Source organism: Columba livia, chromosome 1 (genome assembly GCF_036013475.1).
Source record: "Columba livia isolate bColLiv1 breed racing homer chromosome 1, bColLiv1.pat.W.v2, whole genome shotgun sequence".
NCBI classification, from domain to species: domain Eukaryota; kingdom Metazoa; phylum Chordata; class Aves; order Columbiformes; family Columbidae; genus Columba; species Columba livia.
Window position 1 is genome coordinate 123,353,878 of NC_088602.1, and position 25,218 is coordinate 123,379,095.

At 38.2% G+C, this 25,218-nt stretch overlaps 1 long non-coding RNA gene across 1 annotated transcript; it reads left to right on the forward strand.

The window, feature by feature from the left end:
• Window positions 1-244: 244 nt before the first annotated feature.
• Window positions 245-24,700, forward strand: LOC110358879 (uncharacterized). The gene is made up of 4 exons (XR_010475323.1): window positions 245-378; window positions 6,405-6,492; window positions 8,444-8,562; window positions 24,566-24,700. It is a non-coding gene; the product is annotated as an uncharacterized LOC110358879 (long non-coding RNA).
• Window positions 24,701-25,218: the final 518 nt, after the last annotated feature.

The window sequence follows — 25,218 nt, forward strand, 5'->3', positions numbered from 1 at the left end:
CCATATGAAATTTTAGTTGTTTACATTATAAAATAATTTAACTTCTATCATCTCAATTTTGCATATTTTTCTTTTGTTCATTGTATTAAAAGTATCATTTCTGTATAAAACTCCCATTATAACCCTAACTTTAATGACATTAATTCCCTTCAATGATGTTTGTTTCACTTATCAAAATAACTAAAAGAGTAAAGAAAAAAATAGTTGCAGATCCTAATTTTCTTTTTCTTTTTTAATTTTACAGTAATTTTTCAAAACTTGCCAAAACTTGATGCCAGCCCACCATTACAGAGCTTAGTGAAAAGTTACTGTTCCTGAAAAGAAAACATCTTGACCTTCATTTTAAAGTGAATGCTATATTCCCATCTTTAAGGCAAGGTAAGTCTTCTGCTCTCATTTCAACTAACTGTGGTGCATGGGTAGAAAATATACACAACAACATTATAACCAGGAAAGTTCCTGTAGTACCACTAGCCTACTTTCATACCATTTAAGGTCAATACTTTACTCTTTTCCTAGCTTTCATACCTGTCTGGCCCATTGCAAATTGTGGCTAAAAGTTCTGAACCTCTCACATATTAGCAGCAGCTGCACAGGTTCCATGTGTTTTGCTGTTAAGATGAACACACAATACGTGGAGGGTCATTTTCTGCTACTTCTGTGTAAAAAAATTATAGGTTATATAGAAGCATCCTGGAGTTTATATTCTGGTTTTGCTTCTTTATAAAGGTTAAGATTGATAAAATATCTTTTTATTTAAAAAAAAAAAAAAGTGGAAAAATCAACTTAATGTCAAGCCATGTTGTTTGTGCCAACTGGTGGTGCCAGGATGTGCAAAGAGTGAGACCAGAGAGCTGAGCACAGGTGACTTCGAAAACCAAAGGAAAGTACTCTCATGTTTCAAAGGAATTCACAAAGGAATTCAAGCCACTTATATTTCCTCTGATTTAGGGAAAAAAAAAAAAAAAAGGAACAAACTAATCCAAATCCTGTAAACTCTAGGCAGTAGTGAATAAGGTCTTCTGCAGACCAATGTGTGTGGTATTTCCAGTGATACCTCTCTGATGCCTTTTAACCTGTTGGTGTATATGTTTACCAGAAGAATGATAGGCAATATTAATTTTTATAAATGTGTATAAGAAGTAGACCTGTATAAAGAAGTATTTCCCTGTGACTACTTCCCATAAGAACATGCTTAACCAACCCGTTCATGCCAAGTATCTAAGTAAAAATGGTTACCACCAATTAATTGCTTTTACTCAGAACGCATCTGTATCCTATAACTCTGCAGACTAGGGTGCTGGCCAATATTTAAAGAGATTTATTCTTGGTAGCTTTCCCAAGCAGACTCGGAGTTTGAAAAAACAATTAAAAAAAAAAAAAAGGCCAACAATGCTTTACTTCAATATTTATTTCCAGTGCATTCATGTACAGGTGATTAAGGAAGACTTTCCTATAATAGGTTAATTGGAAGATGTAGAAGCATCAAAACAGTGTTCTGGTGCTAAGGAAAATATTTCTCTCCACTGATGCTCGTTCAAAAATTGACTGGTATTCAGCAAATTGGAAGTTCACCTCTGTGATATCTGTGGTGAACCCTGACTCATTTGGCCTGTGGATCAATTGGAGGCAAACATTTTGAAGAAAATAATTTAATTTCAGGTCAGATTGCCATTAACTCTAGTTGTCTAAGGTTCCTGTGTTGTCACCTCTCTAAGGCGAAAAAAAAAAATCAACATGAACTCATTTCACTTGTGTGGTCACATGGCTCTGGAGATGCGTGGCCATATTCATTGAGCCACAAGTAGATGGCTGCCAGTTGCAATTGGCCATTTCTATCTCATTGCCGTGCCATCTGTGCATGTTGAGATGTCTGGCTTGGCCTAGGATAGAGAGAAAAGGGACCTGAGGCACCGGGGTAGCTCTAGCAGGCAGCTCTTTCACTCGTGCTAGTGTGGACAGAGGAGAAAGAGCACTTGAGTGCCCCAATTAAAGCAAAATGGCACTTCAAGGCCATAGTAAAGAGCAAGCCTTAATAACAGGAAAGATACAAGCTGAAACTTTACTTCTTTGGCTATTGTAGACAGAGGACCACTATTCCCAAATCCTTATGAGCACAGCCTGCCTGGGGCCCTAGGGAGTGCTCACTTAGGAAGTTCCTAAACTAGTGTGGAAAACCTGTATGTACGGACAAAAGTTCCTTCCAAGTGCCTTTCCTGCTTTGAAGTAAACAAAAAACCCAAAGGATCCCTAAACCTACTATTTCTGCTCCTTTTAGGAGATGGCAGCTGTGTATCACATCACATATCAGGCCATAAGGGGGTTTCTAGTGGAAGCACGGAGGTTCTGATGTATTGGCTATTTGTGTGTAAATACATATATATGTGTGTATATATGTACTGATTTGATATACTACCTAGCACCATTATGTCAAGCCATCAAAAGGAGGGTGAAGTATAATGTGCCCTCTGAAGCTTGTCTTTCATTCTTCCCTTACATGACTCCTGCTTTGTGTCAGGTGAGTAAACATTTCCTAAAACAAAGTGAAGCTGCTCTTGACTCTTACTTACAAAAGATTCCAACAGAAGTTATTCAAAGTATAAAATATACATGAAAAGGGATTTAAAATATCATCCACTTCATATTATTTGAGCGATAAATTAAAGCTAGTGGCCTCTAACAAAATTATAGTTAGAATAGCAGGGAAGGAATACAGCCCTATTTCAGCTGAAGCTACAAAATAGTTCTCTCTGGCTCCATTAAGAGGTTCAAGGACTGTAACAGGGGTCTCTAGATTTTTATTAAAATAGCATATACAGTATGATTACAATACATTATATCTCTATATAATATTTATTAATTTCCCTCTAGTCTTTTGAACTTCATGATCCTTTGGTCAATTATTTTCAGAGAAGGAAATTGAAACTTCTCACATGGCAACTATGACAAATGTGCAGCATATATATTGTATAGCATTCTCATGGGAGAACTTCAGAAATAAAATTAGTTCCATCAGCATGCCATGAGTTCGTCAGCGTGGGCCTTCCTGAAGCCTTTGTCGTGGAAAATATGCAAAGGATTCTTTCATCTTTATCCCTGCTTAGAAACATTGCCTAAGATCACTCTTATTATTCTTCCTAATACCTATCCCATCACCTATCCTTCCTCTCTGAATACGTGTTTAATAAAAAGGTATAAATTCCCCATAGAAAAATAAGTGAGGAAATACATATACATATATGTATACGTATACGTATACGTATACGTATACACATACATATACATATACACATACATATACATAATTTATAGGAAGAATTACTATCTCAGCAGGCAATATACGTCTTCCATTTAGCAGCAGGCCAAAGATGATGATAAAATCATTAATTCTGTCAATATAAATGCTAAATAGAAATGGGAAATTGGATCTCTGCCTCGTGTCACATTTTCTCTGGTAGGAAATTACAGGAGAGAAATTGAATCTGATGAACCTTCTGCGTTTATGGCCCCTCATCAAAGGTACAGCATGTGATATACAATAAATAGCATGACACCTCTTAATTAAACAGTGCTATTGTTTAGCCCAGAATAAATGTGTTTTTTGCTTGGCCAATGAGCAAGCTACAAGCTCCTACAGGGATCATAAAATAAAGAGGCCATAAAATAAACCAAAATCAAACTGTCAAGCCTGCACAAATTATTTCTGGTATTACAACACTGCAAAGATGGTTATAGGTTGACAGATAATAGAAGTGAGCTCATGAGTAAAGCACTAAATGTTTTAATGTTTGTAAAGAGAGCATTTTTTACCTTTAGTCTAGGTATTGTGTGTATTGTACAATTTTCTAAATTACCATCTTAAATATGCTTGTAAGTTGAATTTATTAAAGCATAATTTCTGGTAGAAAATTACTATATCCTAGCTGGAGAAGCCAATTTTAGACAGGTGTAAGCTGTTTGACTTTCACACTGGATGATCACAGGGGCTCAGAAAGTGTGGTGAAGGGAAGGAAAAGGAAAGAATGCACGTGAAATAAATCTGATATCACACTGTGAGTTCAATCATAACAAGAAGAATATTCATATTTGTAAATTATTTTCCTAAAAGCTTAGTCAAGAACTGCAAGAAAGAGAAGTACTGCTCTTTTACATGATAGTTGACCTATGAGGAGCTTTGTTTTCTATAGACCTATTCATTCACTTTGTTTTACAATTAGCAACTCAGTAATGTGAATCATTATTTCCAGTCTCACTAGTGGAGTAAGTAAATAAAAGCAAAACTCAGTGCAGAGGGAGGTAATTTCGCAGCATCTCATTGGTAGATTATGAAAAATAAAAACAGGGTCCCTCCACAGCTGCAAAAAAAAAAAAAAAAGAATTTTTGACTAGCAGCTTCTGCAGAGAGGCCCCACCATAAAGCAGCGAGTTCCCCTTGTTTTTGTTTTTTTATTTTGGTTGGTTTTGTTTTGCTTTGTTTTTCTAAGAGTTCTCCTTGATGTGTTTTGTTTACATCTGAGGGTCCAATCCTGCAGGCCCTGTGGCCTGGCCCTGTGCACGTGGAGCTCTTCGGCACTGCTTGACCTCCTTTTCTTCACTGCTGAAATCCTACAAACCCCTTCCTAGCTGAGCTGCTACAACCAGTGGCTGCTCCAAGGGACAAGAAGGTCCCTGGCTGACATAGCCTTGGCCTCACCACCCTGGTCCACATGGGGAAAACATGCCTGGTAAGGGGAAAGAAATGCCCCTGGGACATGGGGATGTTTGCGAGCTGCTGCTGGCGTCCAGGGCAGGAATCATCCTCCTTCAGCTTGCACAGTGGCTGAAACAGGGCAGGTACCAAGGATTTAGTATTCATTTTCCACTCAATGCAAGCAATGTAAAGAGTCCATATTGAAAACCCCAGACAATTTGTTAAAATACCAGTCTTGGTGTTTTACTTAACTTTGAACAGATATGTGTGCTATCACTTCATGTCCAAGTTGCCTTCCAAGTCTTCATGTTAAAAGATAGCAAGCACTCAAAAATTGGCTTCACAAGTAAGAAGTCTGGACTAAAAGTCATCCTAAAAGTACTGGCTTCTTGTAACTCCTAAGTAACACTAAAAGGTATTGTTGAACTCCCAGATGCACAGAGGCATTTTAAACGATGCATGTTTCTTTTACTAGCTAACCTTTACTGATCTTTCAAGTCGTGTTATCTTTAGGAATCAATAAACTACCAGCAAAAGAAAATTTAGAAAAAAAAAAAAAGAAAAAGCAAAAAGAAAAAACATGGGAATTGCTCAAAGACCTTTCTGTGACTACGAGTGCAAATGATGGAAAACTCTCAACTCAAATTACTGTTTGAAATATCATTATTCATAAGGGCAGACAAACCTTTTGCTGTGCCCATTAACCTGAATATGGACAGCATTAAAAAGAATGACAGCTGAACTATGAGACCCATTGAAGACAAAGTGGTTGTTATAGCTGTGTTCATATGCAGTATTCTTGAGTGCACTGTAGCTTTGTGGCTGGAATACAGAGAGAGTCTGATCACTATCAGAAAAACAGATTCAGTGTCAAAGCTTTATTTTACTGTGCTTTCAAAGCTGAGGGATTGTTCCAAAACCCAGTATGCTGCATGGAATGTAAATGTGATATGGTTTTATCTGAGTAAAGTTTTGAATTTATAATGGTTTTTACCATGTGTAGCATAATAAAACTCATATAGAAAGGGAAAAATAGTATGCACGTGGTAAATTTAGATGTGAAGCTAGAGACTTTGGGGAGAAAAGAAAAAGAAGTATAACAATTCAACACGAAGTAATTTTTTCAAACGCTGTGGCAAAGTTTCCCTCTTTCCAAACCTTTAATACAAGTTTGGTGTTTTTGAAGGGCTTGTAAAATCAAAATTAATGTGAAGAAGGATGGTTACTAAAGGATTTAGGCAGCAGTCGGAAAATTTGACAAATTTCCGGTTTTACATTTCCTTCAGAATTTCTGGGCCAAAGTGAGGATTGTCCCAGCAGCCAGACCACTACAGTTTTCTCAAGGCTCTTCCTGAGCACTGTAGGCACATCCCTTTCTGGCAGCCTGACATTATCAATCCATAGCTTTTGTTGGTTCTAGATTTGCATTTTTATTTGTAACAGTAAGTTCTATTGTAACCCTAAAAAAACCATCTTTTTCATTCATATCTGTATATTTTCCAACCGGTTCTCTGAGAAGCATTTCCCAGCCAACTCCGCTTTGAGTGCCATCATCTAAAAGTAAGCCTGATCATTACGTACATCAGGAAAAAAGCTTGGCGATACTACATCTCACTATCTATCATACTGATTTTTATATCAGTTTAAACCTTCTGACTTCAGTATTCCTGTCTGCCTCTACTATGAACTTAGAAAATGTCTCTCTGTTATATAGTTGCTGTAGAGCTTCTGGAGTCTCCAGTTTTCCTTCAGGGGGCCGGGACAAAACTCCAAGCATTCATGAATCCTTCAGGAAATTTCAGGTACCCTTAACCTAAGGGTGGTATTGGGACAGGAGAGAGGCTTGCATGGCTTTTTTGTTTGGTGCCTTTATGTGTACAAAGCATTATCTGTCTTTATTACATACTCTAAATTTTTTTGATCGAGTATGCTTTTCTAACTTCTTATACCGCATCCCCAGGCTTGGAAACCTAGGGATTTCTTGAAATGTTCAGGAAGGATGTACAGCAAAGCCATGTGAGCAAAAGTTTGTAGCTTTGGAGGGTGGGAGTGGGGAAGAAGTAAATGTTTCGAATTTCTAATGAGAGTTAGATTGGAATGTTCAGATGTGATTTTCCTCTGGTTTACCCACTAAACTCTTAGATGAGAATGTTAGTCTGTACTCTTCTCTGGTGTGGTTTTGCTGTGCTGAATCCCAAAGGAAAGGACCTCTGGGCTTCTAGATATTTGTTCCAGAGTTTTTGACTGTAACAGGTTAATGTATCTAAAAATTGAAAGTGTGTTGTACACAAAGACGTCTAGGTTCTAGGTCCATGAACTTGTGTGTCATCAGGTGGCCCCAATCCAAGGATGTGGTGCACAGGAGATATTGGTGAGCTACCCTAGAGTAAGAAAGTTGAGATTACTTACCTAATATCTTAAGTAGCATAATATTTTAAGTCATAATTTCTCTGTTTATTTTCAGTGGTTGATCAATTTAAAGCAGATCTGTAGAAATATAATGTTTTGCTAACTGATAACAAATACATAGGTTAATATAGAATAAAAAGGCAATTCCAAATAGTTTCAGATACTGGGAACTGGCATTTCAAAGGAAGTATGTGTTTTTTTTCTTTAGAACTATCTATTATGTTATTTATGAAAACAGATTTTTCTGCATCTCAGCTGAATAGAAGGTTGTTTGAATATTTATAGCATGTCATTTTTGCATTCTTATTCATAAACCCAATACATTCTCACTCCCTTGGTTTTTGTTTTTCCCCTTGGCTTCTTGGTATTTAAGCTTCTGGAAATGTTTTCCTGCAAAACATTAGATACAGAAATTAAACTAAGTTTTCTTAAAGAAGTAGGACTTAAGAAAAACCCCATTATTCCCACTAACAATATAATTGTGTTTCTGTTGTTCTTTGTTTCTTCTGAAGTATCTGAAATTATTTTGCTCCTTGTAGAAGTTTAAAATGAAGGCCACTGTTTGTGAAATCGTCAGTATTATAAATATAAAGCAAGCCTGGAAATTCACTAGGACGATACCCAATATGAGTGTCATCTTGTGTGGGAGGCATTTTGCCCAGGCACTTTCTTTTTGTGTGTTAAAAATACCTTTGGATTCTGCACACTGGTGCCAAATATGAAGTGCAAAGAAATTCAGGCCCACTAGGAGACCAGCTCTAGACTGAGAGGAAACATATGGTCCAGAAGCAGTGCTCTTTTTCATTCTTTCATCCTGGCATAATCCTCACATTCCCAGACTGACTCTTGTCAGGATTTAAAAAATGTATGAGGGGGCAGCTGGAGTAGTTTCCGTTCCACTTTATTTAAGCTGTGCCTCTTAGCCTGCCACAGACTTGGCAGACAAATGCCAGCCTTCTTCAACTCTTGGTAGAGATGATTAAACCAAAGCCCTTGTATTGAATTTAGGATGATTTAGTACCCCCTGTGTCAGGAAGATGTCCGTGGATTCCTTTATTCATGCCTCTACAATAATGGTTTAAATTGGCAAGGATTCACAGTTCAGACATCATCTCTAGTCCATACTAAGAGAATAGTATTGCTTTTCATTAGCTTTATAGTCATTAACGAATGATTTGATATGGGCTATGGGCTTTCTTGGTGGCCTCAGACCATAAGATCCTGCATTAATGGCATATCTTTCTTTCACTGTAGGTGAGATTTTTCTTGAACTGTTCACTCTGAAGCACGTTTAACACACCCTTGTATTGAGTTTCTTTATAAACAGTGTAATTGTATTTCAAGGGTGCTCTCTCCAGGAACAAGAAGTTTCCACAGACCTCTAGAAGTAGACCTGCAGTTGCCTGGAGGAAAACAAAACAGCACGTACCAGGAAGACAGGACAATATGAGATCTACGTACAAGTAAGAGCCAACAGTTCAAATCAGTTTTAATGCAGGTAATATGTGCATAATGTTTTGAGCTTCCTTTGTCACTTAATTGGAAATTTTTGCATGCAAAGAAGGCAGGATAAATACCCATATCATATCAGGATTCAGAAATGACATTTATGTCTATGGTTATGTTGGACATAATGCAAGAGATATGTTTATGTGAGGAAAGGTAGCCTCAGGGTCATGCCAGGTTTGCATGCAAGGAACAAGACAAATATAAAACCCAACTTCATTTGAATTTGATCCTATTTATATTTGCGAACTTTAAGTACCTCTAAGATCACATGTGCAGAGTTGCAAATGCACCAGTCAGTGAACCCAAACCTAGATACTAGTAAGAACAGTAAAAAATTTTGATGGCAAAATGGCATGTTGAAACAGATTCTGGGAATGCTGTGATTCCAATAACAGTTCACCTACCGTGGGTGTCCACAACATGCGTAGGTATGAATTTGCTGGTAGAGATAAATATTCCAATATGCGTGGAGTCAAAAAAGTATCTTACTATGAGAACACTTATATGCCACATCTTCTCTTCTGACTGTAAAACTTAAGGCAGTAAAAGAGATATTTTCTCATTCCTTTGTTTCTCACTCCTTCTGTTTCTGATGTGCCAATATTCAAAATTGAGGAAAAATCTGTCCCATTATAGGTTCAGAAATCAATTTCTTCAATCAATATTCCATGTTTTGGGAAATGGACATACTAATTTTTACTATTTGGAATTTACAGTTCTGAAAGCCTGACTCTTTTTTTTTCTATTTTTAACCTCTGTGTTCTATTTTTACTCATAATCCATGTTTTCTGTTCAAAAAGGGTCCTGGATTATCAATGTAGTCTGTTCCTTTCAAAACAAAATCAAGTAAGAATAAAAAAGTGAAGAATAGGATGGAAGTGCAGCCAGGGTATCTGCCCATTTTAGAATTCAAGCCCTTGTCTTCATAAACAAAATCTAAATACATGTGGTTTCTAGCATTACCCTTTGGAAATTAGCAAGAAAAACTCAGTTTGAGGGAATATAGGTCACATGCACAGATTATTTTGGAGTTTAGGACAGAGAGAATTTGGATTGCCTTCAGTTTCTACAAGATAGTCAGCTTCTGTGTGTTGAAGTTTTATATCATTTCTGATAATAACCTGTGCCCACAAAACTCTGCTTAAACGTATGCAATATCAATAAAAACAAAGAAACAAATCCATTTTTATACCAGGCCAAACATTCAAGAGGGAAACCAAATTATCCAATTCTTTATATTTTTTTCACTGTCTGTTACCTGTTGTTTTTGTTGTTGTTTGTTTGTTTTTGTTTGGTTGTTGTTTTGTTTTGTTTTTGTTTTTGGTTGTGTGTTTTGTTTTGTTTTGTTTTGTTTTTTCGTATGGTCTATGTTGAATTGCAGTGTAACAAGATAATGACTTTTCATCTTTACAGCCAATGTATAGCCAGTCAGTACCAGGAAACTATCAATGTAAGAACATCCTTCTTAGAGGTCTATTCATCCATTTGTCTTCCCTCACGTTAAAGACTCAAGTCTTGCACAGCCCTGTTTGAGGATTCATGATGAGCAGATCACAAGTGCCCTACCTGTCCCACATTCTTTTGTGGTCAAAAATATACATTCAAAGCAAAATATATTTCTATGACAGTAGGACTGCAAAGTCAACAATTAACCTGTTTCACCACTCAGGAATCTTTAAATATATTTGTGTGTTTGTTTCACTTCACAAGACTGATATTGGCAGGTGAACCAAAAGGATTTTAGGGGCCACAACTTGAGCTGAGAGTTTTGTGTTTCTCCTGAAAAACTTGACCACATCAACACTAATACTAAAAGCAGAGCTAGGAGAGGCTTTGCTCATCGAGTTGCAGGTGCTCACAGCGTTATTGATGGTTGCAAGAGAAACACAACACTTGAACTTTTACCAGGCACGGTAACGAAGGAAATGACATTCACAGTTAAGGTGGAAAAGGTGTTTGCTTGTGCTGCGTGTTCCGTACACACCGTATAGAGATGGCTCAGCGCTCTTGGTGAGCGATGGACAGTGCACCCAGGAAAACAGCCCTCAGGACAGGCAGCTGCTGCAGACAGAATGCGAACACAAATTCAACCACAGTTTGGTTTGCCCAGCCTGCTCCAGGTATGGCAGTGGTGAGGGAGGGACGGATGGAGAAGCAACCTTGCATTTGCCCTGGCTCAGATGGATGATTTTCTTCCCCTGGGAGAATGAGACAAACAGGCTGTGCTGCTGCAAATTTCAGCCACATTCTTGTCTTCTGCAAGGGTGGGCTTTCTGTATATTTCCTCCCTACATGCCCCACCCCAGCTTGGCAGTTTAGGCAAGATTCTTGTATTTCTTTGGATACTGAATCTTTAAAAGTATCTTAATGATGGCAAAAAAAATGAATATGACACAGAGCCAGCAAAAATATATTAATCAATTTAATAGTAATAAAAAGTCACTAAATTCATGGAGAGTACTGGGTTGGAAACCTGAAGGCATGTACATTTTCCAGCTCAATTTCCCTTCTGGATGCAGGTAGTGAATCACAAGAATATCTGACTGTTCCCAGAGAAGTTACTGGGCTGGGTTTTAAAAATAATTGGTGGGTGCAGTCCCCTTGATCACACACACACACACACACACAAAAAAAAAAGTTGAGGTTCATTTGTGGTATAACAGGTTTAGCTGGACAGATTTTTGTGTTTTGTTTTGGGTTTTTTTGGATTGTTGGTCAAAATTAAACAATAAGGGAAAATGTATTAGTTCTTGTAGAACCTAAACAGAAATTATTCAGGACAATGAGAGAATGTTTTATGAAATGGATGCCAGAATTTTAATTTGGTTTAGCCTAAAAGTTTTCCATTAACTCAAAAGAAATTTGCTTTTTCATCTGTTTTTCCTATTAAGGTCAGCTTTTAAATGAGAAACGACACTTCAAAATGCTTTTAATACTGCCCTTCTCCCCAAAAATGTAAAAGGAAGTATTTTGGTGTTTTCAAATGTTTCCCCACCCATTTCTTTCAGCTGATACTATTTGCTGAATCCACCCTCAGTTTCCCTACTATTTTAGCTTTGGCACAGTTCAGTTTTCCACTGACTTCTCCAATTTATTCAAAAATCTACCCAACTTTGATCATGTGTCCCCTTGTAAGGAATAGGTGTGTCCACCAGGCAAGAGCTAATACAGAAAATGAGAGATGTGTTACTGCAAATAGTTAAAAGAAATTCTTAAGGAATTAGGATGCTCAGGAGGGAAGGGAGATGGTGAGCTCAGGCTTAGTCTCAAATTTTATGTCCCTGTGATTTCTGAAATCATCTGGAGATGTGATTTTGACAGAGTATATCACATTTAGTAATACCTTCTGTGATACATATGGTAGAGAGGCTTGTACTGTTATGAATATTGAACTGTTCTTTTTTCTCTATGTATGTTTGCTACAGATAGTACATAGAGTCTTGGAGTCCTTTTCCCCATACTAGAGCCCTGTAGGCTTTAAAGGTCTTTAAAGTAAGATTTTCCAGAGCGACTTGCAGAGCCAGATGCAATCTGTGACAGCTCCAGAGGTTTAGTATCCACCTTCAGAAAATCCACATTTCCTCACTTTTTAATTCTTGAATTTCTCTCTCAGCAGTGTTAATCATTAAAATCTTGCGATAGGAAAAAATGTGAACGAACATATAAAGTAATAAAAATTCTCAGCATAATAGAAAGCTATGGAGAAGTGAGAGGAAAACTATATAACCGCTATCAGACTGACCATCGTTAACATTGTGTGGTTTCACAGCACCATGTTTTATTTCAAACATTGACTTAACATAAAAATAGTATTACTGGGTTTCAATTCATTTCTTCTAAAGATTCTTTCTTGCAGAGCAACAATAAGATTGGCCATATTAATGCATAAATGTTATTTGATTTAGGCCCACAGAGTGTTTTTTGTAAACAGGCCCAGCACTGAGGATTGTAGTTTTAACATTAAAGTACCATGATAGCTTAATTGTATCTGAGAACCCTGCTGTGAGATAGCGTTTTGACGAATGAATTTGTTATGTGGGCAGGTGGGGGCAATTGCCTCTCTGTGCGTTTGAAGGGGTATTGATCTTTCAGTTTTGTTAAGGATGCAGTGTTCTTAATTAGGTTTTTTATTTTTTCTTGTTTTGGCTGTTTTATATTTTAGCAAGAAAGGTTCCCATTTATTGAAGCTTCTATAGCAGTAATGAGATTGTCATTTAACCTAATTCTGTTTGTTTCACTGATAGAAATGTTGTAATACTTCCATATTGATTTTGTTTATAATAAAATTCTGCTTATAACATCTGTGGCAGCTGCAAGAATGGAGGCTCATTTTCAGCCCAAGAAAAAGTACTTACAAACTTATCATTTTTCACATCCAAAGCGGTAGAACAAAAACATAGGAAGGAAGAGCTTCTTTATTTTAAGGACGAATGACTCAGGATAAAAAGGAGTAGGGTTGAAATTGTGGGAATAGGGGAGTGTGTTTGATATCTGAGTGTTTCATGACATTTCTTTCTAAAAGTTTCCTTACTGTAGATGAAGCCCATTGGGAGGATAGCAAACTCCAGGTCTCTAGACTCTAAAAACCCAGCAAAGGTGATAGCTGACTGACTGTTCTTTGATGACAGCTGCCTCTACAGCCTCCTTGGCAGTCCCTCCTTGGAAGCCTTCCGCTGGAGACTGCGAGCTCCCTCCGATGAACAGCCAGAGACCCTTCATGTTTTGTGAACTGCGAAAGTTGAACTTTCTTCAAGTGTATCTGAGAACAGAGCCTGTGTCCCAGCAAATTATTTCAAATGCTCTGTCCCTGGTAGCCATTAGATACCTTTTGATTAAATCAAGCCAAGTTTATTTGCCCTGTGGAATAACTTGGTCTCCGGCATATAAGATAATGTTAATGAATATGGAACTGCTGTTAAAATAATATCCAGGATCGGTATCCTCTGTACAATCTAGTTAGGCTTAATATTACTTGACAATAGAGAAGAATGTATTACAGATAAGGGAAATCACCTGAGGTGCCTGTAAGAGGGAAGGAAATGGGACTCTTTCAAGAAAATGAGTTACACTGACACAAGAACAGCCTGATAGAAGGTTTGATGCAATATGGTCTGCTCAGAGAGAGTTGTCTTTGGCATATTATCTAAGAAGAGTGTGTGCTTTCTACCGTGAGAGCCCCTCTTCTCCTGCAGGGTCTTACTGTTTTCACAAGCATTGACACATGTTCTTCTCCAGCAGCCAGGGTGAAAATGGTGATATAGTCCAGGCAGTACTTGAATTTCCATACAAAGGTCTTTCAGCTTGAATTACTCATACAGGACATACAAGCCGGAACCCTGTTGGCTTTCTCTGCTAAATTTGCAGCTGTTTGTCCAAGGGAACGAACTACATCAGCCAAGGCTGATCTTTCTTCCTAAGTGCAAGAGGAGAAATACTTCTCTTCTCAGGTCTGGGCAGATGTCTTCTGGGGAGATAAATAGGGAAAGGTCATCACAGATGCATGTTGTGCCTGAAGAAGAGCTTGGGGCAGAATTTTGTCCTTGGTTAATAAAAGGGAAGTAAATGAGTTAATAAACAGAAACAAATTCTATTATGAATCAAATTGTATTTTGCCAACTTCATAAGAGCTGATTCTTGAAAATATGACAGTGGCAAAGTCCTCTATCTCTTTATAATTCTGAAGCAGCTACTGCTGCCCTGCTGTCATGTATGGTTTGCATCTCTTATACCTTCCAAATCAGACTGGCTCCTGCTGGAGCTGAGTCCTTCTTGGTGCCAGCCAGGGCCCCAAAAGCATAAGGAGGTTCTCCCACCCCTGCTTCTGCTCCCCCAGGAACTGAGCTACCTATGCTTGAGGCCAACTCTGACAGAGTTGGTATACATTACATATAGGCAGCTGTATATCTTGCTGAGGTGGACCTCATCTTACTGACTTTACATCCTGGTTTGACCCAAACATGGTGATCACTGCTGTCCAACTCTGGGTGCTGTCACCAAGGCTGCCACGCTCACCTCACTGGGGTGTGGTGAGATGCGGCCCTGCTCAGCTCCCTTCCCTGTCTGAGCAGACACCCCTTACTGTGCCCTCATATTTTAACTGTAGGTTAGGGAGCTTGCTGTAAGCTCTTGGAGCCACTGAGGTATGTTTTTGTTTTGGGAAGCTGAAGCTTCTTTTAACCTAGATCTTTTAATAATACTGTCAAGGCAAGGGCTTTAGAAATAGTATTTCTCTGTAGACAATGTCATTTTTTATATGCATATGTGCAAGCACACATACTCTAGGCTCTATTACCAAGAAAACAAATAATATACAGTGTTGTATAAGTACATGAAGTACTCAAGTTTTTGTGAGAAGAGTGAACTGGATGAGATAGTTAAGGTGGCCAGCATAGTGACAAGGAGATAGGAAATGAAGCCATCAGAGAAAATAAATGGTTAGAAAGTACTCAGGAAATCTGGATGCTTTCAAATTGCTTAGGCCTGACTAAAATAATCCTTGGACTGAAGCAATCACAGAAACTTTAGTAGTAATCTTCACGAAAGGCAAAGAAAGTTCTGAAATGCTAAAAAGGACAAGCGCTGGGTTGATGTATGAAAAAGGGAAGGAGTCTAGTAATCATAAGATGACCAACTTTTTTTCAAACCCCAGAAAAATGAAGAAAATTATGACTTTAGGTACCTGGAAGGCAACAAGGAAAAATACATGTAATATTTACAATAGATTTTCTTTAAGCCGTATCAACAAATCCATTTCCTTCCAGAACACGAATGAAAGAGGTGGCACTTAATGTAATTTCGAAACTGTATCACAGCTTATAGGAAAGATAGGGAAATACAGAGTAGCTGGTACTCCAGGAGAAGCAAATGTGACAAAGTCTGCAGCTCTTCCATTTTGTCCCTGGACTGGTGGACCTAGACGAGGTGAACAACCACAACCTCCAGCACTCCTTTACTTTCACCAGGGACAGAAAAAAGTCATCTTTCTTTATCTGTCAGCAATTAGGATTACTGGGCATCATTCTCCCCTTCAGTGTCCAAGGATCAGTTCCTGCACACTCTAAGCTGGTCTTAACTGAAATTGTGCTTAAATTGTTAAAAGACACAGTCCCATTTTTTCTTTTGCCTTCTTACTTTCCTTTCTTCTCTCTTTATCCATCCTCTCAGGTAATCGAAAAGGTTCAATTTAACCTGGATCATCAGTTCAGTGATTGGGTTGACTCTATGGTTGCAAAAAAGCTTGTGCCAGCGTGACAGTAGAGTGGTAAAAGGGTAGAGATACAGCATTGTCTTATGTTACAACTTAAGTGAAACTGTTGCCACAGTGCAATAGGTTTCCTGCCTGGTCTGTCAGCTAAGCTCAACTAAATGATCCAGTGCTACAAGCAACTTCTTTATTGTCATTCTGTCTCCCTTCTCCACCCCCCATATGATTAGTTTAAGCTCTCCATGCCTCATACATTTTTCTTGTTCTACGTTTAACCACAATATCCTGTTTCTGCAGGTGCATAATCCTTCTTTGCAGCCATGGTTGTGTTGATCCTGGGCAATATTTTCCAGAAGCTGGAGGATGCACTCACTGTAACTTTTCTCCCATGTGTACAATAACTGCTTACAGCTCAGTACTGTTGCATGCATTTCTTTTCCATTTCTATATAGGTTCTTTCCAGGCCATTAGAACTTAAATTTTCTTCCTGACATAATGACTGGTGCCTACTCTGTCAGAATACTTCTTCCTGAGCAATTCTTCAGCTCGATACTTCTATCAGAACAACATACCCTGTATATGCTGAACAGAATCACAAACCGGTGAAATCAAGAGCAGTGAAGTATGAAGTAATAGAGAAAGCTGACACTTTGCAAATAATTCCTTTCATATATTAAAATTCTGATGTTTGAGAATTTCTTTCAGAACTTACATATTTTTTTATCTCCAGAAGGTGATATTTAAAGTTGAAAAGCTGAGTCATAAAGGTAGTCAAGTCCTTCTGTTTCAGAGTTCTAAAAATCAATGGGTTGATGATGAAACTTCCAGGAATGTGTTCAACCTATTGATATGCAGAAAGTTGTAATTTTTTTCATACTGAATCTTTTGTTTGAATATATGATTGATTTGAGCTGTTGGTTTGGAGGTCTTTTTTAAACTTGTTAGAAAAACATTTACTGTTCTGCTTGGGTTTTGCTCCAGTCTTGCCAAAATAACACTGTCAGAACCAATTGTGCTTTCCAACTAGTTATAGAAATAGTTCCCTTTTGGAAGGGATAAACAGGTTTTGAATCAGACTTCATATACCTTACTTCCAGCTAAAACAGGCATGGCAGACAGAAGGTCAGGAGAAATGTAGAAAAACTTAACAGAACAGAGAGCTTTTATGTAAGGGAACAATATAGGTCAAGAAGACCCATAAAGTAAAAGGGAAAGAATAAGTGATTAAAGATGCCTGATGACCAGTAGCCAAGGCAAAACCCTTCAGAGAGAAATGCTTTCTGCTACAGGCTTTTGACAGTGCTTATGCCAATGTGGACTTAATACTACTTTGGGCACCTATTGGAATGAAGAAGAAGTACTGTAGGAATGTGATTTTTAGTACCAGAATGCATGTCTGGTACCAATACTCAGCCATGGGATTTTTCTTTACTGTATGTTTTGAAGTTGTAAAGGTAAAACAAGTAATATTTAGCTTTTATATGAGAAAAATAGTGCAATTTGAATTTGTATTTAAAAAAAATACTGAAAACACTAACAGAAGAAGTAACTTAATGTCTGTGTCTGTCTAAGGTAGCAGTTTACAATCTTCCCTGTCTAGAGTGTGATTAAGTCACACTTTCATAATTTAATCTACTGTATTCAAATGAAATATTTTTTTCCAGACTGAGAGAAGTTTATGTCTCAAAGTTATATGTACATTTGTAAAGCAAAGAAATTGTGTATAGAAGACAACTGTGTTTGAAGCAATGAGCTTAAACACAAATGAGCAAGAAAGCCACACCACAGAAATGTTTATAGCCTAATGGAAAGAGCATGGGCAACTTCAATTACTAGTGCAGGATATAGCTTACTAGGGATAACAGAAGTGCAACAATCTCAGCAATGACTGATGGACAACCGTTCTTAGGGTATGTACTGCTATAATTATACAAAGAAAAGTAGATTTGACATCACAAGAGCTGGGCAGGGAGCAACATTCTACCCTACTAATAGGAAAACCCTAAAGGAAAGGAAAAGATTCAGATAGAAAACTTTGGGTTGAAGTTACTCTCTTGAGGATAACAGAATGTTCCCTTGTAGTAAAACTCAGGTCTTTTGAGAAAGCATGTTTGATTTTGTCTAGAATCATAAGCAGCATCACTGTAATCTCAATATCGAGCAGGGATTGTCACCACAGGAGGTGTAGGTTTGAGTTTCAGAAATGTAGTACAAATATTCCTAAATTGATAAGATCTGGCTATTCCTAGACATGAGAGTTGACCAACTTCAACATATTATCCCTGATTCAGTTTGAGGTAACACTACTTTATACTTGTCCTCATAAACAATAAGTATAGGACAGGATGGCTACTCATTACAGGTAACATTTGATCAAGTAATTGAATTTAATAAAAGCATAAACAAAGGAAATTCTTTGATATAGGCTTCTGTTTTAAATGAAAAAAAATTCTAGCCAATATCAGATTTTGCAGAAAGATTGGAAGTCTCTTCTAATCATCATAAGAGTGTGGTCTTCTTTATATTTCTATCGTATAACTAATACTGTCTCCACTTTTACAGTAACATTATGTTTACCAATTCAGTAGGCCTCAGAAAGAGTTAAAGTACAATGTGTGTTTCACAGGGACAGATCTAACATAGATAACTGAGTTCAAATAAGACTTAAACTGTGTAGATGTATTATATTTTTCTTCTCTTTTATTCCCAGATCTGCAAGTTTGTGGAGGTCATTGGTACTCATCCTCACCACCTTTATGGAAATGATTAACTCAAGTGTGTACTGGATGTTTCACAGCATTCAGATTCATCACCTTATAAAAGAGATGCATCAGGGCAGCTTGAATTATTGTATTATTGTTTTCTGGGGCAGATTATGCAGTATCTTCTTGTCATGTGAATTACAAATTCTTTGTAGGTTATATATTTTGATTTGGCCAGTATAAGTGATTTCTTAATCGCTGATGATACTGGATTGCAATTCTCGTTTATTTTGGTAATGTTATCACAGAGGTTTAATTTACATCAATCTCTGACCCTTTTTGAGAAAGAGAAATAGGATTTTTTTTCTTGAAAACCATTTTCCAGGCAATAGAATTATATTTTATTTCCCATCACAGTAGCTGTGTTGTGTCTCTAAATGGTGTGATCAGTTTGTAAACAAAAGTTGGAAGGAAGAGCAGATGTGCAGCAAGAAAGAAGAAAACACCAGGATGCGTGTTTAGCATGAGTTATTATATTGCAGCCCACTTCAGTATCTGGTTAATTCAGCTTATAGTGATAGTTTATGTTTAGAAACAAGTGCCTTGCTAGGCAGGATTAGCAGGTTGATAAGACAGAGACCGGTTAAACAGAAGTAAGACTGCATCACGTAAGCAGGCAAATTGGAAAAGAGGGGGCATGACAGGCTATTGGTCAAACCTGAAAACTCAACATTTTTTTGAGCATGCTTATCCACTTCAGAAACCAAAGAATCTTGTGACAGCTCTGGTGCCATTAGCCGTTTCTCTCAAAATGACAGACCAGACCCTCCAGAAATGCATTCCTACATCAGCATTATTCAATCTGATACGAAGTTGTAAAATATTTCCCTGATGCTCCGAATAGGTATCTGGACCCTATCCTTTTAAAGGCATGTTTCACTTTAAAAACATAAAAGCAGGCCATAATTTATAACCTTATCTAAAAGCAGTTTGATACACTTAAGAAAAAAAAAAAAGTCAACATTGATATATTTGGCCATATCTGATGATGTGGAAGGCATGTATTCCAAAATGGTTCTCATATGGCACATGACTCAAATGCCATGCTGTGTCCTGTTAAATCTCGGGTGCCTATAATGGTGTGACTGTGGCAGGAGTTTCTAGCAGTAAGGTCTGAGACGAGGTGATGAAGGTTTTTTCATGCATTTTTCTGTCCTGCCCTGAGGCAAGCCAAAAAGTCTTGCTGGCTTTTAACAGGGCTGCTGAGTACTCCAGTGAAGTCTGAGTTTTGTTTTCTCTATAAAGATATTACACCAGCTAGGGGTATCCTGTCAGCACAGCTGATGGTTTAAATTTGCCTCCTGCCAGCTGAGTTATTTCCCTTCTTAAATTGCTATACTAGGCAAAACCATCAGTGCTCCAAGGGCACAAATGGGCTCTGACCCCCGCCCTAGGGGGACTACCTGCAAGCCCATGGCCGGGCCCTGTTTAGTTGTCCAGTCCCCAGGGAGGTGCCTGATGCCCAGAGCTGGGGCTGTGGCTGGTGCGCCCCGCCTGCCCTGCTCCCTGGTCATGCAGGACCTCACAGACAGGTCTGGGCTGGGTAAATACACCTTAAGCTGCAAAGGAGCAGTGGGATTTTCTTCATTCCGTCACAGACATGTTTCCTTGTGGCCACGCAGCTGGGGCTCTGCTTTCCTGGTTGCTTTCCCCATCAGCAGCACAGTGCAGATGTGCTCTCCAAGGACACTCTCTCCTGGCCTTTTTTCAGCTCAGGGAGGATTTTCTTTTCCTCAGGAAGGCTGAACCCAATAAAATCTCAGAATTTTGGTTGGGCTTTTTTTTTTGTTGTTGTTCTGTGGTGTGTTTTGGCTTATTGCTGGTCTTTTGTCACCACACTCACAAAGGCATAGTAGTGCTGAGAAAATTAGAAATAAGAGTCAGCAGTCAAGTACTCAGATCACCACCATTTGCAGCCTGTGGTTTGGATGCAGATGAGAGGCAGAAAGTTTAGCTTTCTGGCAAACATGGGCAGATTTTTTTTTTCTGACAAGGACTGTGATGGTTTGCAAGCCGTGACTGAAAATTGTTCCCCAAGAAGGGTCCCCCTGGGGATATCTGAACCCCAGATCAGGCTCTGAATTTTATGGCTTTAGGGAACAAAACCCACTTCTGACACCAAAGGCTTGGTGTTATCCTAGAAGAAGTTTTAGATTTCTCTATTTCTCTGTTGCTGATTTTAAACTTTTACAACTTGGGTGTAATTTGTTTGGGCCTGGTAGTGTTTCTGCCCTGAAGGTGATGTTGTGGATAAAGGATAGGAACTTGCTAATCTTCACTACAGTCATTTGTTTAAAAAGGAAAGCACTGAAAACAAATGGCTTCCATTTGCTCCCAGCTGCTATTTGCTCATTTGTTTTCAGTGTGGAAAAAGCATCTAACCATCTTCTTAATGAATGTAACTCGCTCTTTCTGTTCTGCGGGAGCTCTCCATTAGAGAGTATCTGCTGCAGATAGAGGGAGAAATCCGTCAGACTTTCTATGTAGCTGGGCATCACCTTCTAAGTTCTTTTTTTAGGTTCGGGGGAGGTATATTTCAACAACTCTTTAACTGCTTGAACGGTGTCTCCCTACTGCCCACTCAGTATCTCAGAAATAGATCAACACGTAATTACCTTGGTGTTGGAACAATCCAACCACTTGTTAACATGACTGGATATTAAAAGTTCATATAGCAGATTAATGTAATTAAGTTTTAAAAACATTTACAGTCCAGACATACATGGAAACACTGCATCAATCAAAACTAAAGAAAGTTGCCATAAATATAAGTGGGCCGGTGCTTGAGATGACCTAATGTTACATATGCATGTGCATTCTGATATTGACTTCAAATGATTTCAGCTATTCTGAAAGATGATCATTTAAGTTTTAAGTTACTTTAGCAGATGAATAATTATCATATTCTTCTGATGTCAAATTAGCATAGGGAATATTTTTTTATTGAAAATACAATATTTATCTGTAAAGAGAAGCAGAAAAAAGAAGCAGATCTTAACTCTCTGAATATCTTTTTACAAAATTAATGTTCTTCCACTTGATCACTTGAAAAGGAGAAGATTTTGAAGAAAAATTGCAGAATATGTTCTCATATAAGCTCAGAGCTTTAAACTTAAGGCCAAATCTTCACTTGTGATGATGTACAAGGTTTTTTCCATCTTGCAAAATCAAATATTTGTGAAATGACAAATAAAACTAGGGATAATAGGTTGGCATTATATTAAATTTTAAGATTCCTGGTTTGAAGAAGTTATGCAGTATTCTGTTTTCGGTTTCTATCTGTAGCCATGTAGAAATATCAATGTTTCCAGTAACAGTCTCTTCTTTATGGACATCTATTTTAAATTTGCACATTCATATAGTGCGGAATTAGTATTACAAGAACTAGATTTTTGAGAGGTGTTCCCACAGGAATGCACTTACCCATTTTCACTTATTGCTCCATGCAGAAGTCCTGTATAGGACTATGTGCACTTCATTTTTCTTTCAAATGCAGAAATACATTCTCATACACAGGTTTCAAAGTGCAGGAAAGAAATGATAATTGATGTATGTGAAGAATATGACTTGAAGAACCATCAGAAAAGCAAAACTGTAGGAATATCTAATACAGCATCATACCTAAACATCTCTGTGGTGATGTGATTGTTGGAAGAATTTATATGGTTACAGATGTTCAAAATAAATACAGTCTTCAGATTTGTGACAGAGGATGCTTAGGCATCCACAGAGTACACCTTAATTACAGATGATGCTCTGTAGCCTGGGTCCCATATCAGATTCTCTTGGCAGGTTAAAGTCTGATCAGGGTCTCTGGTGAGATGCCTGGGACTATTGATCATTCAGCTAATGATACTGGGAGATGAATAAATAGCTTTGCCTTGTGTAAGCAAAAATACAGGGTGTTTTTGACATGCAGTGTTTAAAATAGTGACTTGACTGTGAAGGCATAAGGGTTTGTGAAGAACATTGGCAAGGTGATTGCTTTGCTGAGGTAAAAGCTATTTCAGCATAATGCAGAATGTATGGACTGCTGGACTGCTCTATAAGGAGACTTTTTACCACAAACAAACAAAAAACAAACAAACAAACAAACAAACAAAGAAGGACAAAAAAAGGCTGAAGACTAGACAGAAAGTCTCTTCACAAGCAGCTGATCCTGGAAATGTAAAGACACAGATTATATTGATTGCTAAAGCGCTTCCCCCTAACTCTTCTCTCTTTTTCACTCCCCCATTGCAGTGTTCACAAGACTTAACACAGCAAAGTGCCTGATCTCTCAGTTTTCACATTGTGGCCATAGCAGTAGTGCCAGCTGTTTGGCAGAAGTTTAAAACTCTTGAGAAGTCACAGAGTAATGAAGTGAAACACCTGAACAGTGTAAAAGAAATCTGAACATTTTAGTCTTTTCACAAGTGGTTGGGTCTAGAACAGGATGTTATGTGTAATTAAATGAGTATAATAATTGCCTCCACTAAAGTTAATGGAATGATGTGAGTATAAACACAATGCAGGAACACAATCCAGTCAAGCAGTCACTCTCATAGAGGGAATGATGTCATCTCCAACGAGGATATCAGATGCTTCTCTAATTTACAGTGGGAACGTTGTTCTTTTAGTGCTTGCTGCAGTTCTGAAAAATGCTTGTGGCCTACATTGGTTCAGTGCTGCTCCCAGTGGGCTGTCATTATTGTGTGCTCCATATTATAAATGAGGCTTTTCTCTGGAGGATGAGCTCTGCCCTCACTGAGCAACAGCAGTGGAGCAGAGGCTGGAGTGCAGTGTACTGAATGTATGAAGAAAACCTTTCAAAGCTGCTATGCTAATTTCTTACTATTTCCAAAAGTAAAACAAACAAAACGGATGCTCCAGTAAGTTATTTACATTAGTGTGCTTCAAAGCAGATGGAAAGCTTTATAGCCCATTATGAAAGGCATGCAAGTTACAGTGACATGGGTCCCAATTATGAACAACTTAAACTACACCATCTGCATTTAATAAAGCTCCGTATGTACGAGTATGATCTAACTTGGCTGTCTGTATTTGCTAGTAACACGTGTAAAATAGATACCAACATGTAGAATCTAAAGATATTTCAGCAGGCTTCGTGGGAGGAACTGGAAATGTTTATGGTGCCCCTTCTGCTTTCACTGACCAAACCCAAAACTAGAAGCAGCAAGCATCCCAGGACGAAATTGGTTTTCCTATTGAGAGGGGCATTGATACATATATTTCCCAAATTCAGCATATTGGTCATCCAGTCTTAGTCAATGCAAGTGGGGTCGGTATGTTTGTTTGTGGGTTTGTTTGGGGCTGGGTTGCCAGAAAACTTCACATTTCCTTCCCCTAGGCAACCTGGACAGAGAGTATGTAATTTTAGATGGCTATATTTGAAACCAAATCCTTTTACCATTGCACAGCACACTGCTATGCAAATTTCAGCATAAGGGATCTGTGGACTTCAGTTTCACGAAGAATAACAAAACTAATCTTTTTTTTTTTTTGGAAAAGGAAGGTTCATTGAGCCAAACAGACCTATATTCCCAGGACACAACACAACATCCAAATTTTTTACTCATAAGGGGGTTCTTCAGTGCTCTGCAATAAGAGGAATTGTTTCGCTGTGTCTTCAAAGAGCATTAAAAGCAGTCTGTAACTGAGAACAGGTTTAGCAGGGGAATGCTTACTTTTCATCTGGTAGTAGTGGTTAGTTTTGCTGGAGAAAACTCTAGGGCATGACATTCCTCAGGACCTGAGCTACACTTAGCTGGTGCTTCCCCTGAATTGTAAGTACTTGAAATACTTTGGATTTCCAGACAGTGTGTAGAACTCCTTTGTTGAAAAAGGCAAAATTCCAGGTGAACCAAAAGAAAATTTTCTATATGCTTGCATGTGGAAAAAGGATGGAGATTGACAACTAAAGGCACAGATACATGTAGTTGACTAAGGTGACCTGCACTGTGACTCTTCTGACTCTGCCTGTCTTTGTAGTTCTGGAAGAGAAACACAGGAGTAGCAGTCTCCTAGATCCAGCCCTCTCATGGTCATACCTTCACCCACCCTTTCCCTACCCCACCCAGCATATCTTTCATCTGAAGCAGAGTGGATTGCTGGTGAACTCTGGGGATGACAGACATCTTGCTTTAGGTGGGTTTTGTGATTCGTCTTTTAATGGGGGTGGCAGCAGCTGAGGTAGCTGTTCTACTGGATTCAGTTCATCTTCAGGCTGGACTGTGTATCATGTGATTAAAAAAAAAATCACTGCATTAGGAAAAACAACAAAAAAATCCAAGTGAAGTATTAAAAAAAAAAAAGTAAATAGAGAACACAGCATGACTGAGAGGGGATCATGAATGTCTGTTTTCACAGAAATCTGGATGTGAGGGATTGGGCTGACTGTAATAGATTCCCCCCACCCCCTTTCCCCCCACTTTCCATTCTGCTGCCTCTGATATGGAGATTTACACTGACCTCTGGGCTTTTACATCTTGCAATTTGCCAGCTCTTTGATAGAAAGCACATTCTTACTGGCCACTTAATTCCTTTCTGATCAGTATTACATGACACCAGCAATCAGGGTGCCTTTGATTCACCAGGACAAAAGAAAGAATGGAAAAGTACTCTTTTCACCCTAAAACAGATTT